This window comes from Bos grunniens, chromosome 4 (assembly GCF_055505025.1).
Source record: "Bos grunniens cultivar Pamir isolate PY7600 chromosome 4, Bosgru_T2T1.0, whole genome shotgun sequence".
Classification (NCBI taxonomy): domain Eukaryota; kingdom Metazoa; phylum Chordata; class Mammalia; order Artiodactyla; family Bovidae; genus Bos; species Bos grunniens.
Window position 1 is genome coordinate 30,638,553 of NC_141168.1, and position 19,452 is coordinate 30,658,004.

Consider the following 19,452-nt stretch of genomic DNA (forward strand, 5'->3'; position numbering starts at 1 on the left):
TTCAATCTCTGGGTCAGGAAGATCCCCTGGCAAAGGAAATAGCAACCCACTCCAATATGTTTGCCTGGGGAATCCCACTGAAAGAGGATTTGTCCATGGGGTTGCAAGTGTTGAACACGACTTAGCAACTAAACCACCACCACCATAAAGGCCCAGTCAATCACAGATGAAAATTGCAGTATTTGAAATGTATGGGATAAATAAGATAATAGAGTGTAAAACAAGGTATCAATTAAAGGTAAAGAAATAGAAAGTTTCCAAACTGAAGTACAAATTTTAAAAAGATTTTAAAATAAGTATATTAATCTAAATTGTCTAATATATGTGTAGTTGGAATTCTTGAAAGAGGACTGCAGAAAAAAAAATTGAACTAAAAGTATCCAAAAATTTTCCAAATTTGATAAACATGATGAACGCATAGAGCTAAGATTTTAGATTCAAGAATCTCAATTAAACTTTAGCAACATAAGGAGATCAGAACAAAGCACAATGTAACAAATTGCTAAAAACCAGTGATGAGAGGGCTTCCCAGGTGGCACTACTGGTAAAGAATCTGCCTATCAATGCAGGAGACATAAGAAACATGGGTTCAATCCTTGGGTAAGCAAGAGCCTCTGGAGGAGGGCATGGCAACCCACTCCAGTATTCTTGCCTGGAGAATTCCATGGACAAAGGAGGCTAGCACGTTGCATTCTATTGAGTTGCAAAGAGTCGGACATGACTGAAGTGACTCAGCATGCATGCTCAAAATTCTCCAAGCCAGGCTTCAGCAATACATGAACTGTGAATTTCCAGATGTTCAAGCTGGTTTTAGAAGGAACCAGGAAGGCAGAGGAACCAAAGATCAAATTGCCAATATCCGCTGGATCATTGAAGAGAGTTCCAGAAAAACATCTATTTCTGTTTTTTGACTATGCCAAAGCCTTTGACTGTGTGGATCACAATAAACTGTGGAAAATTCTGAAAGAGATGGGAATACCAGACCACCTGACCTGCCTCTTGAGAAACCTGTATGCAGGTCAGGAAGCAACAGTTAGAACTGGACATGGAACAACAGACTGGTTCCAAATAGGAAAAAGAGTACGTCAAGGCTGTATATTGTCATCCTGCTTATTTAACTTATATGCAGAGTACATCATGAGAAATGCTGGGCTGGAAGAAGCACAAGCTGGAATCCAGATTGCTGGGAGAAATGTCAATAACCTCAGATATGCAGATAACACCACCCTTATGGCAGAAAGTGAAGAACTAAAGAGCCTCTTGATGAAAGTGAAAGAGAAGAGTGAAAAAGTTGGCTTAAAGCTCAACATTCAGAAAACTAAGATCATGGCATCTGGTCCCATCACTTCATGGGAAATAGATGGGGAAACAGTGGAAATAGTGGCTGACTTTATTTTGGGGGCTCCAAAATCACTGCAGATGGTGATTGCAGCCATTAAATTAAAAGATGCTTACTCCTTGGAAGGAAAGTTAATCTAGACAGCATATTAGAAAGCAGTTGACATTACTTTGCCAGCAAAGGTCCATCTAGTCAAGGCTATGGTTTTTCCAGTAGTCATGTATGGATGTGAGTTGGACTATAAAGAAAGCTGAGCACTGAATAATTGATCCTTTTGAACACTGGTGTTGGAGAAGACTCTTGAGAGTCCCTTGGGCTGCAAGGAGATCCAACCAGTCTATCCTAAAGGAGACCAGTCCTGGGTGTTCATTGGAAGGACTGATGTTGAAGTTGAAACTCCAATACTTTGGCCATCTCATGCGAAAAGTTGACTCATTTGAAAAGACCCTGATGCTGGGAAAGATTGAGGGCAGGAGGAGGAGGGAACAAAAGAGGATGAGATGGTTGGATGGCATCACCCTCTCAATGGACATGAGTTTGGGTAGACTCCGGGAGTTGGTGATGGACAGTGAGGCCTGGCATCCTGTGGTTCATGGGGTTGCAAAGAGTTGGACACGACTGAGCAACTGAGGTGAACTGAACTGAAGTGATGAGAAAGTCTTAAAAGGTGCTGGAGAAAAGAAGACACATCATGTATGTATGAACAGATATGAGAGTAACACAATTTTTCTAAGATATGTTTTGAGCCACAGAAGTAGCAACCTCTTTAAAATGTTGAAGGCAGGAAAACAAACAAACAAACAGTCAGCTTAGAATTTAATAATCAGTAAGCAGCTTTCAAAAATAAAAGTAGAGTAAGATTTCTATGCTTTCCAGAGCAGCACACACTTTTTCTGGGACAAGAAAGGAATTTAGAAAAGTCCCATTAACTCAGCCAAGCTGAGGACATGCTCACTGCACCTCAACTTTTAGCAACAGCTCTGGCCTTGAGGTGAGGCTGAAAATTCTCAGGACATTCAGACAGGGGGTAACACTTTCTCCAACTTTTCTAGGAAGGCAAAAATGGCTCCTGGGCCTCCAAGTAGAATTGGACATTTTTTCAGTGGCTCCAAAACTGCAAGAGGCTCTCTCTAGGTCTTCCAGACCACCCTGAGAGTTGTTTGAGCCCTGGAAGGGACTGGTGATCTTATTGGAAGCTTGGCCATGTAATTGGCCTTGTCACTGAGCCTAAGTATTCAATAGTGTTGATTCTGGGGCTCTGAAGTAAGGTAGACAATCCTGAAATATCTCAGACAGTAGTAACTCTCCACTGTTTCTAGGAAAGCAAGAGAGGCTCTGGGCTCTTACAATGTGGCTGGCAGCCCAAAATGCCCTCTCTGGGGCATCCAAGCTAGGACAAGCATATGCTGGGTGCCCTGAGGTAACTTACACAATTTTCTACCAGTTTCCAGCATGCTTATAACTTCATCTCTATGGCCACTCTGTTAGCATGACTAGTTCCATGCTTCTTGAAAGGGACTTGAATTATTTCAGGATTCTTGAATAAACATTTCCAAATTCAGTGTCTTAAACTTATTTTTAGTTCTAATGAGTGTATGGGTGAGCTGGGTGTTTGTTGAGTTTGTATCATCTCTCCCAGGCTCACTCATACAATTGTTCAAATGGTAATGAGAGCTGGCTGTTTTACCATGTTCTGGACAGTTTTAAGTCAGTTTCAGAGTGTCATTGAAAAGGTCAGGAATTGAAAAAGGAGTGAAAGAGATATTTAAATTCATACCATATCAAGGATTTGACTTAGGAAATCTAGTCTTGACTGACTTTCCTATCATTTATATCTTCATCATTTCATCATTGTTTAAATATTATTTTATTATAGGAGACTGATTTCATTTTTCTAAAACAAACAAGAAGAAACAAAGTCATTATTCTCAGAATCAGTGAGACATGAAATTTTGTTCTCTTTCACAAACACATAAACACAGAAAACTTTTTTTCATTTTTGACCGCTTTGTGTTACTAGTAATTTTATAGTGTAGTAGTTTTTTCCTATTAAATGATATCCGACTCTAGCTCACAGTCTCAGACTGATGAATTTTCTAAATTACTGAACATCCCAGGAAGAGTATGGACCCTTCTTATTTGGGGAGATTGTTCCTCTGTTGACCCCAACTACAAGGTTGTAGAGGGGATTACTAATCATTGTACCTAAGAACTCAATTTTTGGAGACTTGAGCAAAATCAGGCTAATTAATTTATTCCTCTAACACTTTTTAAATCATAAAACTGAAGTATGATATGTAATGTGCCTTGCATAGCATAACTGAAATGCACTAGACTGAGAGTGGGCACTGCCATGGAGAACTGGCTCATGAGCTGTAAAAAGCCTGAATAATGAGAGACAATACTAAGGTGAAGATGCAGAGAATAAGCAACATGTGATGTATTTCAAACCCCCATTCTCAGTCATTTCTGAAAAGAGCTAACACTATGTGACTTCTAAAGTCCTGGTAGGTAACCCATAAATTCTGCTCTCTGAGTAAATGTGTTCCAGTTGGATTTCTGCCATGTGCAGTCAAAATGAATCCTGGCTGAATATTCTGATGAATGTCCTATTTTTCCTATGGCAGATTTTTTCTTCTCACCCATCTCCTAGATTCAGTAGCTGCATAGTCTGACACTGGATTAATGCTCATCACAGAGACAGAATCAGGCTTCAAAACCAGAAGAACGTGTCACCCTTTATATTCTAAGTTTTAACAGCTTATTTTAGATCATGGAAAGACTCAACAATAACCCTGTGTATGAGACAGCAAAAGAAACACAGATGTATAGAACAGTCTTTTGGACTCTGTGGGAGAGGGAGAGGGTGGGATGATTTGGGAGAATGGCATTGAAACATGTATAATATCATATATGAAACGAGTCGCCAGTCCAGGTTCGATGCACGATACTGGATGCTTCGGGCTGGTGCACTGAGACGGCCCAGAGGGATGCTACGGGTAGGGAGGAGGGAAGAGGGTTCAGAATGGGGAACACGTGTATACCTGTGGCGGATTCATGTTGATATATGGCAAAACCAATACAATATTGTAAAGTTAAAAAATAAAATTACATTAAATTAAAAAAAAATATTTTCAGGCTCTCTTGATGAGCCAATGTTTTGGTAACAAGAATCACTGTAGTATATAAATATGAGTTATAAATTTAAATAAACATTAAAACATTGCTCAGCAATTTAAATCTATTCTTACTTGTCAAAATATGGTCTTTTTTACTAGGCCTTTTTTAAAAATTTCAACTATATGGTTAATCTATACATTCACTCACATAAGAGAATACTCTACACATGGACACCACTGGATGGTCAACACTGAAATCACATTGATTATATTCTTTACAGTCAAAGATGGAGAAGCTCTATACAGTCAGTAAAAACAAGACCGGGAGCTGACTGTGGCTTGGACTGTGAACTCCTTATTGCCAAATTCAGACTGAAATTGAAGAAAGTGGAGAAAACCACTAGACTAATCAGGTATGACCTAAATCAAATCCCTTATGACTATACAGTGGAAGTGAGAAATAGATTTAAGGGACTAGATCAGATAGAAAGAGTGCCTGATGAACTATGGACAGAGGTTCATGACATTGTACAGGAGACAGGAATCAAGACCATCCCCAAGAAAAAGAAATTCAAAAAAGCAAAATGGCTGTCTGAGGAGGCCTTACAAGTAGCTGTGAAAAGAAGGGAAGTGAAAAGCAAAGGAGAAAAGGAAAGATATAAGCATCTGAATGTAGAGTTCCAAAAAACAGCAAGGAGAGATAAGAAAGCCTTCCTCAGAGATCAATGCAAAGAAATAGAGGAAAACAATAGAATGGGAAAGACTAGAGACCTCTTCAAGAAAATTAGAGATACCAAGGGACCATTTCATTAAAAGATGGGCTCAATAGAGGACAGAAATGTTAGGGACCTAACAGAAACAGAAGATATTAATTAGAGGTGGCAAGAATACACAGAACAACTGTATAAAAAAGATCTTCATGACCAAGATAATCATGATGGTGTGATAACTCACCTAGAGCCAGACATCCTGGAATGTGAACTCAAGTGGGCCTTCGGAAGCATCACTACGAACAAAGCTAGTGGAGGTGATGGAATTCCAGTTGAGCTATTTCAAATCCTGAAAGATGATGCTGTGAAAGTGCTGCACTAAATATGCCAGCAAATTTGGAAAACTCAGCAGTGGCGACAGGACTGGAAAAGGTCAGTTTTCATTCCAATCCCAAAGAAAGGCAATGACAAAGAATGCTCAAACTACCACACAATTGCACTCATCTCACACGCTAGTAAAGTAATGCTTAAAATTCTCCAAGCCAGGCTTCAGCAATATGAGAACCGTGAACTTTCAGATGTTCAAGCTGGTTTTAGATAAGGCAGAGGAACCAGAGATCAAATTGCCAACATCCTCTGGATCATTGAAAAAGCAAGAGAGTTTCAGAAAATCATCTATTTCTGCTTTATTGACTTTGCCAAAGCCTTTGACTGTGTGGATCACAATAAACTGTGGAAAATTCTGAAAGAGATGGGAGTACCAGACCACCTGACCTGCCTCTTGAGAAACCTATTATGGAGGTCAGGAAGCAACAGTTAGAACTGGACATGGAACAACAGACTGGTTCCAAATAGGAAAAGGAGAACGTCAAGGTTGTATACTGTCACCCTGCTTATTTAACTTATATGCAGAGTACACCATGAGAAACGCTGGGCTGGAAGAAGCACAAGCTGGAATCCAGATTGCTGGGAGAAATGTCAATAACCTCAGATATGCAGATGACACCACCCTTATGACAGAAAGTGAAGAAGAACTAAAGAGCCTCCTGATGAAAGTGAAAGAGGTGAGTGAAAAAGTGGGCTTAAATCTCAACATTCAGAAAACTAAGATCATGGCATCTGGTCCCATCAGTTCATGGCAAATAGATGGGAAAACTGTGCCTGGCTTTTTTTTTCTGGGCTCCAAAACTACTGCAGATGGTGATTGCAGCCATGAAATTAAAAGACGCTTACTCCTTGGAAGGAAACTTATGACCAACCTAGATAGCATATTAAAAAGCAGAGTCATTACTTTGACAACAAAGGTCCATCTAGTCAAGGCTATGGTTTTTCCAGTAGTCATGTATGGATGTGACAGTTGGACTATTAAGAAAGTTGAGGTCTGAAGAATTGATGCTTTTGAACTATGGTGTTGGAGAAGACTCTCTTTTTTTTTTTTTATTTGGAGAAGACTCTTGAGAGTCCCTTGGACTGCAAGGAGATTCAACCAGTCCATCCTAAAGGTGACCAGTCCTGGGTGTTCACTGAAGGACTGATGTTGAAGCTGAAACTCCGATACTTTGGCCACCTGATGCGAAGAGCTGAGTCAATTTAAAAGGCCCTGATGCTGGGAAAGATTGAGGGCAGGAGAGAAGGGTTCGACAGAGGATGAGATGGTTGGTTGGCATCACTGACTCGATGGACATGGGTTTGGGTGGACTCTGGGAGTTGGTGATGGACAGGGATGCCTGGCGTGCTGAGGTTCATGGGGTCACAAAGAGTCGGACATGACTGAGTGACTGAACTGATACATTCACTCAGAATATATTTGCTAAAAGCCCAGTATGTTTCAGGTGAACAACGAGATCACACTATTGTACAAACTCTACAATATGATGGAAAATCAGTGTTCACTACTGTGTTTTAAAGTTGAATTTGTTAGCCACATTTAGTTTACATGGAAAATAAAACATCTTATAGAACACTAATAGCTTTTACATGATTGTCAATTTTCTGTATCACTTCACTAGGTTAAGGCATGCCCAGATAGCTCATAAAACATTGTTTTTAGGTATGTCTGTGAGGGCTTTTCTGGAAGAAATTGGCATTTGAATTGACAGACTGAGTGAAGATGAGTGTCCTCACCAACGCAGGTGAACATCCTCCAATCCTCAGAGGGAACAAATAGAACCCAAAAGTGGAGGAGGAGTGAATTTACTTTCTGAGCTGGATGTCCATTTCCTCCTGCTCTCAGACATTGGCAGACTTCTCAAGTACCATCACCACACGAACCATTCCCTCGTAATAAATACCTTTCCTTTTCTGTCTATCATCAACCTATCTAATCTATCAACTATTAGTTCTGTTTCTCTGAAGGGCCCTAATAGATGAATGAGATCAGAATCAGCAGGTTACTTATCATGGGAGCAGTGAGATAATTAATTTAATATGTCAAACAAAGCTTATCAATTTGAATGAAAAGTTTACCATAATTCTAAAAGTTATTCTTTCCCAAAAGAAACATGCAAAATCTCAAGGTCACAGGCCTATGGTCCCTGGAACTATTCAGATTTGTCAATATTAGGGAAAATGTCCTTCCCTCATTTTAGAAAAAAAATATTTTTAAGAAACAAGATAGAGAGTAAGTATGGATTTCACTTAATTTTCTTCATAACTTCCATGTAAATATTTACTATTGTCTTTCTTTGTAAATGAAAATAATGGATAAATCCTTTGCTTTGCATGATCAAAAGCATTTGTGTGAACAGTTTCTTAAATATTACCATTAAAGTTTTATCACCAAATATTAGCTTAACATTTGCAACCTCAGGTATCAACTTCAATTTTAATCAAAATTGGATGAAAAACATCTGGGGCTTAGAACATATATCTAAACCACAAAAGAATCAGAGTTCAGAATAGAGGCCACCAGACAAATATCTAAAAATATTACAAAGGAATTAGTTTGGCCTAGAATGTTTTTAAAAGACAGTGAAAGTATACAGACCAGAGAAATCCAGTACTTATGTATTGGTTGAATCAGAAAAGGCACCACAGAAAAAATGAAATTTCATCAGAATCTAGAATAAATGAGCTTTTTCAAGAGAAAAAATGTAGATTGAGGGCAGCAGCAATTTATTCTCAAAATTCATCATAATATCATATGATGTTACTTATCTGTGAAATCTAAAAAAAAAATAATAGAAATGAACTTATATACAAAACAGAAGCAGACCACACAGACATCGACAACAAACTATTGGTTATCGATGGGGAAGGGGGAGGAAGGCTAAATTAGGAGTTTTGGAGAGATAACCAACATACTTTTTTGAGGGAGACAGTTTAGCCAACTAAGGGCACTCTAAGCAGAAGAAACAAATTTTTAAAAAATTCATAAATTTCACAATTAATCTTTGGTTTAGATTTCAAGAAAATTTTTGTTTTGATTTTCCCTTAGATCATCAACTTGTCTATATTACTCCAAATTTCAAGTATACCATAATCTTTAGCTAAGATACATTAAAAATCACTTTGCTCTATTTCAAGCATTTTATCTGGCTTATTTTAATATTTCAAAGCATTCTTCAATATTAGTTATTATTTTATAAAAACTAACTAAAACTGCTTTTATTATACCACAAAGAAATAGCGGTTGTTCAAGACTGGCTTTAATGAGAAATGGGGAAGGTTTTCAAACTCAGCTAAAAGGTGGAGGAAAGTGGGTTAAGTTTAGTTAAGTTTCTTTCCCAGGATAATGCATTGTGATGTCTCCTTTCTGTCATCCCAAATCCTTTTTCCATCTCGGCAATTATCATCAGGAGCAAAACATCTTGGCAATTATCATCAGTCCCTTTTGCTTAAAATATCTTGTCAGTACCTTTCTACTTGATGGGAAACTTTTATATTTATATAAAACTTTAAGGTTTAACCTTATTGTGGATATAAATTTGCCCCTCCCTCCACAAAAGATACTTTGGAGTTCTAGCCCTCAGGTCCCCAGTGACCTTATTAGGAGACAGGTCTTGACAGAGACAGGGTCTTGACAGAGACAGAAAGTTAAAATGAAGTCTTTAGTGAAGTGAAGTGAAAGTTGCTCAGTCATGTCTGACTCCCTGTGACCTGTATAGTCCATGGAATTCTCCAGGCCAGAATACTGGAGTGGGTAGCTGTTCCCTTAGCCAGGGGATCTTCCCAACCCAGGGATCAAACCCAGGTCTCCCGCATTGTAGGCAGATTCTTTACCAGCTGAACCACAAGGGAAGCCCAAAGTCTTTAGGGAAGGCCCTAGTCCTATATGGACCTTCCCAGGTGGTGCTAGTAGTAAAGAACCCACCTGCCAATGCAGAAGACACAAGAAACGTGGGTTTGATCCCTGGGTTGGGAAGGTCCCCTGGAAAATAAAATGGCAACCCACTCCAGTATTCTTGCTTGAGAAATCCCATGGACAGAGGAGCCTGGTGGGTTACAGTCCCAAAAGTTGGACACGACTTAGCAACTAAACAACAAGAAGAATAATCCAATATGACTGGTATCCTTATAGAAAGGGGAAATTTGGACAAAAAACCACATCCATAGGGAGAACATGAGGCACAGATATAGACAGAGACTGGGGTGATGCATCTATAAGCCAAAGAATGACAGAGATTTCCAGCAAACCATCACAACCCAGTAGAGAGGCATGGAACACAAACTCTTACAGCAGTTAGAAGGAATCAACTCTGTTGACACCTTGATTTTGGACTTCTAGACTCTAAAACTGGGACAATAAATTGCATCTAGTTTGTGGTACTTTCTTATGATAGCCCTGGTAACTAGTATAAGCATGCAAGAAACACAAATACTAAAATGTTTTAAATGTGTATTACAGGCATAAAGAATTCACACAAAAATAGCAGATAATAAGATGAGGAAAATATCTTTGAGAGTGAGCATGTACCTCTCCATCATCATCTAGTCCTGCTCTCAATCTTATCCTCAGATTTCTAAGCTGCAGAAGAAGTGGCCTTATTTCACATTCATCTAAGAGACGCAGATGTGGATTTGACCCCTGGGTTGGGAAGATCCCCTGGAGTAGGAATCCCCTGGATTCTTGCCTGGAAAATTCCATGGATAGAGGAGCCCAGTGGGCTACAGACCATGGGGTCACAAACAGTCAGAAATGACTGAGCCCACACACAAGGTGTCATAGCCCCTGATTCCTTACACATTTTGTTCCTTCTAATTGTGTAACACTTTCAATAATCTTTTATACAGCAACCTAAATGTCGCTGTCACCAGAGGACTTCTAGACTGCCAAGGATAGGTTAGATTCTCCCAAAGCCCTATTTTTCTCTGTCTACTATTCAAGATAATAAGGTTTTGGGAATTTTCATAAATAAAAATATCTGTCTAGATGTCTGTTACAGCAAAGACCAAATATATTGGTAATGATTTAATTTCTAGGATCTGGATGATTTCTTGGCACACACTTGTGCACTCAAAACATTTTTTGTTGACCATGTGGTTATCCTATATCCTGACAACATGTTATAAGTAAAAACAATGTTAGAAGCAAGGCTTGCTCAAAATGTCAATTATTGGTACCCAGCTAAAATTATTCACATCTTTATTTTCAATGCTATTCAGTAAAAGAACATGACAGTGCTAACATTTCTTGAGATTATTTGATCCAGAGCAGGTCCTATTTCCTTTCTACACTGCTCCATGACCAAAAATATCATCGCTACTCTACAGAGAATTCTACTAGAAACTTAAGTTTCTAAGTAGAGTATTTTGCATGATAATTCAAAGATAGCTCTTTACGGGTATACTGCTGTACCTATAGCTGTAGTAATTTAGGCGTGTACTTACTTTCAAGAAAAAAGCACTGCTGTGTTGAAGGTTTTATGGCTAGTTTAATGTTACTCAAACTCGCACATTCTTGAAATTTGGGTAAAATTCTATTCAAAAGACATCTGACTAGCAATAGGCAAAATATTTTCCCAGTAGCCTGTTATAAATATCTAACCTTATAATCTACTTCATATAATTTTTAAAGCCAAATACAATTGCATTTCAATACAATCTTGATTGTCTAATATAAGCCAAACTATGTTTTAAGATACACAAACAAATTAGAAATGTCACTTGTATTCACTTAAGAAGCTCTTAGGCTATTGTTAAAATTTATATATGTGTTAATTCGCTTCAGTCGTGTCTGACTCTGTGGGACCCCATGAACTGTAGCTTGCCAGGCTTCTCTGTCGATGGGATTTTCCAGGTGAGAATACTGGAGTGGATTGCATGTCCTTCTCCAAAATATATATATATATATATATATATATAGGTAGAGAGAGAGAGAGATTATTTTCAAAATTGAAATCATTTAATTATGAAAATGGTATATATGTTCACAAGAGTATAAAAATAGGTAGAATTTCTCTTTCCAAGGTTCAATTTGCACTCAGAGTTTACTATCAACAATAGTTTATTTTCCTTCCAGAATATGCCAGTTACTAGATAAATACACCTATCTGCATTCATTATATTGAGAAATGGAATACATTATATGCACAATTTTGTATTTTTCTACTTAAGTATATTTACATAAAATCTGTTAAAATCATTAAAACTGTTTTCAGATACATTGTTTCATTAAAATCTACATTTTATCACATTATAGAAAAATATCATAATTCACTTAGCCTATCTCTCCATTATGGTCTTTAGGTTATTTGTATATTTTTTGGCATAGAAAGCATTTGCTGTATATATCTATGGTAGTGGTGGTTTAATTGCTAAGTTGTGTCCAACTCTTGTGACACAATGAACTGTAGCCTGCCAAGCTCCTCTATCCATGGGATTCTCCAGGCAAGAATACTGGAGTGGGGTTGCCATTTCCTTCTCCAGGGGATCTTCCCAACCCAGGTCTCCTGCATTGCAGGCAGATTCAATACCAACTGAGCTACGAGGGAAGCCCATATACATTTATACATAGACATAAAAGTTTAGTATCAGTTGCTACTTGTATATTTTAAATTTTGTCAAAATTCTTTCAAAATTTTTGTATCAATTTATATTCAGAAACAATATATAAGAATACTCATTTCTTCAGACCCTAATAAGTCCTGTGAATTATTTATGTTTTTGGCTCATTTGTGATCTGATAATAAGAAGAAAAATATTAGCTAACCAATATATGGCACACATTATTCATCAGAAACTATATACTACATGTGTTTATGTGTGTATATACACATACAAAGGCTATATATGGATGTAGAGAGACTGACAGAAAATTGCCTTAAACGAAGTTGCTTTAGTGAACAAATACACACTGTTAAATTATTCCAGGCATGTTTCAACATGCTGGAGTTTTGTTTGTGAACAAAACAGGTAAAATTCCCTGCCTTCATGAAGCTTATATTCTAATGCAACTTGCATGAAGCTACCAATATATTTAAGTGTGGAATTATTATAATCAGATTTTCATTTCTGCTGCATGAATCTGGTTGAATGAAACACAGAGAAACAAACCAAGCATAAGACCACTGTGATTATTGCCCCCTTAAGTATCAGTCAACAAGAGATCATATCAGGTGTCCTATAGACAACTTCATCCAAATATGTATTCATCCTTTCCTGTGATATGTCATATTTGAATCAATTAAGTTAATTAGTGATTAATTTTGTTACGAAGCATTTCTGAAAATGAAATGTCTCCTGATTTTGATTCTAGTTTTGAAAGGCATAAGGTACAAACAAGTCAGTGATGTGTTTGCTATTGTTTTTGTTGTTTTGTTTTTTAAGAATTTGAGAGAAACTAGTGATTTGAAAGTAGATGATATGAGGGGAATATATAAAGTATTAATATAAATTATTTAATATATGTCCCCAATACAATATTTGTTCCTTGGGTGTCATTGGCCAAGATCTTCTCCTGCTGTATGTAAATTTTGAAGGAAAGAATCTGATTGAAATAACTTTGAGAGGGCATGTGGTGAATGGTGAAGGAAGGTGGAGCAGTTAAGGTATAACTAAGTGTACAACTGCAAGATCTTAGAGGTGTTATCTAGTGAGCAGGCTTTTTGTGCAATGAATAGAAGGAAGGAAAAAGAAAATAGCAGAATATAGTCAAGGAGGAAGAAAGCGATTTTTATTGCATTCCTATCATACACAGGTAATTGAAACCTGTGCTTATTTTAGAAAGATCACTTTCTTTAATCCTTGAAATACACTTACACATTAGTCTCTACATTAGAGGAAACAGGGAGCTTAAAATAGTGTAAAGCTCACACAGATATACTGTCTTTGAATCACATCTGCCTAATTTCAAAGCTTTAAGCTCATGGAATTCTGGAATTCACAAGTGATATTTTAGTAGCCCTTAGAACTGCCTCCTGGGAAACCTGTATTTGAGTCAAGAGGCAATAGTTAGAACTGGACATAGAACAAAAGACTGGTTCAAAATTGGGAAAGGAGTATATCAAGGCTGCATATTGTCATCTTACTTATTTAATTTATATGCAGAGCACATCATGCAAAATACCAACTGGATGAAGCACAAGCTGGAATCAAGATTGCCAGGAGAAATATTAATAACCTCAGATAAGCAGATGACACCACCTGTGAAGTGAAGAGGAATTAAAGATCCTCTTGATGAAAGTGAAAGAGGAGAGTGGAAAACCTAGCTTAAAACTCAACATTCAGAAAACTAAGATTATGGTATCTGGTCCCATCACTTCATGGCAAATAGATGGGGAAACAGTGGAAACAGTGGCAGACTTTATTTTCTTGGGCTCCAAATCACTGCAGATGGTGACTCAGCCATGAAATTAAAAGACTATTGCTTCTTGGAAGAAAAGTTATGACCAACCTAGACAGCATAATAAAAAGAAGAGATATTACTTTGCTGAGAAAGATCCATCTAGGCAAAACTACGGTTTTTCCAGTAGTCATGTATGGATGTGAGAGTTGGACTATAAAGAATGCTGAGCACTGAAGAATTGATGCCTTTGAACTGTGGTGTTGGAGAAGACTCTTGAGAGTTCCTTGGACTGCAAGGAGATCAAACCAGTCAATCCTAAAAGAAATAAGCCGTGAATATTCATTGGAAGGGCTGATACTGAAGCTGAAGCTCCAATACTTTTGCCATCTGATGCAAAAAGCAGACTCATAAGAAAAAAAACCCTGTGCTAGGAAAGATTGAAGGCAGGAGGAGATGGGGACGACAGAGGATGAGATGGTTGGATCGTATCACCGACTTGATGGACATGAGTTTGAGCAAGCTCCAGGAGATGATGAAGGACAGGAAAGCCTGGCGTGCTGCAGTCCATGGAGTCACAAAGTTTCGGACAGGATTGAGTGACTAAACAACAACAGAGCTCTGAAAGAGCTTCCCTGGTGGCTCAGTGGTAAAGAACTCAGCTACCAAGCAGGAGACATAGGTTTGATCCCTGGGTCAGGAAGATCCCTTGGAGAAGGAAATGGCAACCCACTCCAGTATTCTTGCCTGGGGAATGCCATGGACAGAGGAGTCTGGAGGGCTACAGTCCATGGAGTCACAAAGAGTTGAACATGACTGAGCAACTAAACCACAATAACAAGAGCTCTGGAAACATGATAAGTTATTTTCACCTTATAAAAAACCTTTATTAGCAAAATAATGTTGCCAATAATTTTCATTAAAATATCGACATGTTCCATTTTTAGAAAGGTTACTAAACCCATTGTTATACATGTGTATGCGTACACAACCAGCCATGTTAGACTCTTTGTGACCCCATGGATTATAGACCGCCAGGCTTCTCCATCCACAGAGTTTTCCAGGCAAGAATACTGGAGTTGGTTGCCATTTCCTCCTCCAGGGGATCTTCCTGACCCAAAGACTGAACACACATCTCTTGTGTCTCCTCATCGGTAGGCATATTCTTTAACAGATGAGCCAGAAGGGAAGCCCTGGTCTTTATACATATTAGAATCTTACTCTTGGAAAAGGCAAAATTGTAATTCTATATACAAAAGAAAGTGAAATAGATCTTACTTAAATAGATCTTACTTAAACACTCAATGCCTAATTTATTTTTCAAACTGTATTTCCATCACCTACTTATTAAAGATGCCAAATATATCATGTATAATATAATTTTATATATTTAATTTGCATGGAAAGTTTTTAACATTTTATTCTGTATAAAATACTCATGGGACAAATTATGAGTTGTTGCTAGATTCAAAGAAATATTTAAGAAGTAGAAACATGTTAACACATATGAAGGCATTCATTAAGGCCACAGTTAGAAAGGAGTGGGTACCACTTCCTGACATTTTGTTTTCTTTTTGGAATTTCTTCTTTTCCATTAATTGCCAGTTTCCATTGACCTGCCTCCTGTCCTCTTTGATGCATCTGAGGATAAAGAGTGCATGTGGGTAAGGCAATGGAAGAGGAGGCATCAACAATTAGCACTCCTTAGATAGAAGAAGAGATATCAGAATGCTGGAGTTTCAATGGAGTTAGGACAAGGGGATACTGGGGAGAGTTCATGTCAAATCTGGAGATTATATCACATCTCCCAAAGTATAAAAATGCTGTCCTTGAAGAAGACCTCTAGTTGTCTTGTTACACAGGATTTTTTTTTTTTTTTTTTTTTAAGATTGATGCAGACTTGTTAAGAAAATAGCTGGGGTTTTGGAGTCAATCCAATGCATAGCTCTGTAGCATAAAAATGGGATTATTAAATATTTCAGGTTATTAAACACCTGATGATTTGGCTCCTCATTTGAAAACTGGACAATGTCTACTCCATAGGATTCTCTAAGCATCAAACTACAAAGTATAAAATAAGCCTAGTGCTGTTACAAACACTTGGCAGGGATATAACAAAGGCTACTATATTTCCTTCATGTACATATTTTATGAGTGACTGGAAATAGTATTATTCTGGAGGTAATATTATTATATGACCATAGATATTTTAAATTTTAATGTATTCCTCCTATCAGAATTATGTACAAGAATTCCCATTGTATATAAAAATATAAATAGCTGCACTAATTGCCTCATTCAAACTGACAAATCTCAGCTTAAAAAATAAAACCAAAGTCAACTACAAGTTAAAATGCTTTCCAGGAAATCAAATAAAACTATTTCTTACTATTTATTGTATTGGGATCATATTTTATGCAAAGTTATATAGCTTATTTTTGTATAAAATTATGTCATGGATTTTTTCCTGTAATATAGGGACTAATGTGTAAGGGTATTTTAAGGATTAAAGAAAGTGATGTTTGTAAAATAAGCACAAGTTTCAATTACTTGTATATGGTGTATATCTGCTGTTGTTTAGTAGCTAAGCTGTGTCCAACTCTTTTGCAACCCCATGAACTATAGACAGCCAGGCTCCTCTGTCCATGGGATTTCCCAGGCAAGAATACTGGAATGGATTTCCATTTTCTTCTCCAGGGAATCTTCCCAAGTTCAGCTCAGTTGAGTTGCTAGTCGTGTCTGACTCTTTGTGACCCCATGGACTGCAGCACGCCAGGCCTCCCTGTCCATTGCCAACTCCTGGAGTTTACTCAAACTCATGTCCCTTGAGTCTGTGATGCCATCCAACTATCTCATCCTCTGTTGTCCCCTTCTCTTCCCTCCTTCAATCTTTCCCAGCATCAGGGTCTTCTCAAATGAGTCATTCTTCACATCAGGTGACCAAAGTATTGGAGTTTCAGCTTCAGTATCAGTCCTTCCAATGAATATTCAGGACTGATTTCCTTTAGGATGGACTGGTTGGATCTCCTTGCAGTCCAAGGGACTCAAGAGTCTTCTCCAACACCACAGTTCAAAAGCATCATTCTTCAGCGCTCAGCTCCAAACCAGAGATCAAATCCATGTCTCCTGCACTGGCAAGAGGATTCTTTACCACTGAGCCATCCAGGGAAGCCCAGTGTACATTTCATAGTTTAGAGAGCATCACTTTGGATGTGCAACAGCCAAATTCCCCACATATGCCATACTCTGTCATCCCCTTACAGGATTACTCCTGAGCAGGTAACTGCCTTGATTGAATTATCTCAAATCAAGATATGTAATGATTAGAAAAGAACCAGCTACAGACCAATCAAAGGACTGATGAAGAACGTACACCAGAATAATTACAATATGAAATTTCAGATATATAGTCCTCAAATTCTATTTCTGAGTCTAATGCAAAATCCAGAAATCAATTAGAAAATATTAGAATACCAATGTGAGATCAGTAAATGAATTCAGGTCATTAACTATTAGGTGAAGGGGAAGGCATGGACCCTTAGAAAACAAAAACAGCATAAGCCAAGATGAGGGAAAGAACTAACTATACTTATTGTTTAAGTACAATAATATTAAAAATAATATTAAAAACTACCTTCTGTCTTTTAGTCATCTTCTAAAATGAAAATATGATGATGCCATTTCCCAAAACAAAATATGTTGCTTGTTGTCCGCTGTGCTTTGAGGACTTTTAAATTTATATTCTTGGTTTTTAATGTGGCTCCAACCTACTTATTCCTTTTTATTTTTTCTATGGCATCTTATTTGTCAACTTGTTCATAAACATACTATCAACTTTTGTGACTTTTATTAACATCATATTGGTCTACCACCTGGTTTGAAGGCTCCTTCCTCAACTTTTGCTATTATTACTGCTGATGTCTCTGAAGAATCAGGTCAACTGTCACTCTGCTTTGCCAGGCAAAAATAATTACTCTTCCAATATCTTGTTTATGTTTCTATCAAAATATATGACACACTTAGAGCGACACTAAGTAGTGGTATTTGCATAATCAATATTTTTCCATTGAAATGAGAATTCCACATAGAACATTAGCAAACATTCATCTGCTGATGCTTGGGCTAGTGCACTGGGATGACCCAGAGGGATGGTATGGGGAAGGAGGAGGGAGGAGGGTCCAGGATGGGGAACACATGTATACCTGTGGCAGATTCATTTTGATATTTGGCAAAACTAATACAATTATATAAAGTTTAAAAAAAAAATATTCCAAGGCCAAAAAAAAAAAAAAAAGAACATTAGCAAACTTCAGATCAATGGTTACAGAAAAAAGGGGGAAAAGAGATGGATTCAGTAGTACTCACAGTAGATTCTATAAATTTAGTTTGCAAGGACCCAGAATTATTTGTGGAGACTTGGGGGAGAATGAGCCATTTGTGTAGAAAACACAGCCTAAAAGACACCACACACAGGAATAAATAGCTAAAAGGAGTAGGCTGAAAACAAGGAGACCCAAGGACAGAAGTTAACCAGAAATGCATGTCAGCAGCCTTTGTCAGAGAAGTTTATCTACAGCCAACAGCAACCATGCTACCATACTGGCATCCAGAAGTAGGAAAGCTAATGAGGAGAAAAGACAAAAGCAAGGCAAAGATCCATATACAGACCCAGTATTGAACGGATTCCTAAGGCAGGAAAGCGAGCCAAGGAAAACATGTAAGAAGAGTTGTCAAAATTGGAGCCATCATGAGAATGTCAGACTCAGGACAAGAGAGGCTTGATAGTAAATCACAAATATTTGTGATAGAATATTAACTTTTTCCTCTCTGACTCCCAGGCCTGTATGAATATCAAAACTAACATTGTCTTAAATTACAAATCCCACTTCCAAAGATTGAGAACCACTAACATTTGTACTTAAAAACAAAAATACACTGAAAAGCATTCTACATTTCAGCCAGTTTTTTTCTAGACTAGAAATATGTCACAATCAGAGTCAACCCATGCTTGTCTCTATTTTCCTCTCTAACTAGAGCTTTTAATTTCATCTGTTTTTGTATTGAAAACTTTTTAAATTTGTAGTATTTCATCACAATTCCTCTCAGTTTTCCCCTTGGATGTCTTGCTCAGTGTGACGGCTTGTTTTATTTCTCTATCAAGAAAAGATCCCATGTGTCTAAAGCCTTTTCTTCTTGAGCTTTCCCCATTGTTTTCAGACTCAAACGCCCTCGTAGTGTCTTTGATTTTACTTTTCCTGACATCAACAAGATTCATCTGGACTCACAGTGTCAATCTTCACATATCTGTCAATCGATTCATCAAGAAACATTGCAGTTAATATGCTTATACTGGTGTTAATGGTAAAATTGCAAACCTATAATAACATGTCAGTATATAATTTATTCTAACATTTCAACCATATATTATAACTGTTAAATTTCTGATTAAGTGAATGAACTCAATAATCACTCAACAAACATTTATCTACAACCACTTTCTGAACTTTAGTAATTAGATAGAGACTGTGGGACAATGACAAATCAATTCCAAAGGCACATTTC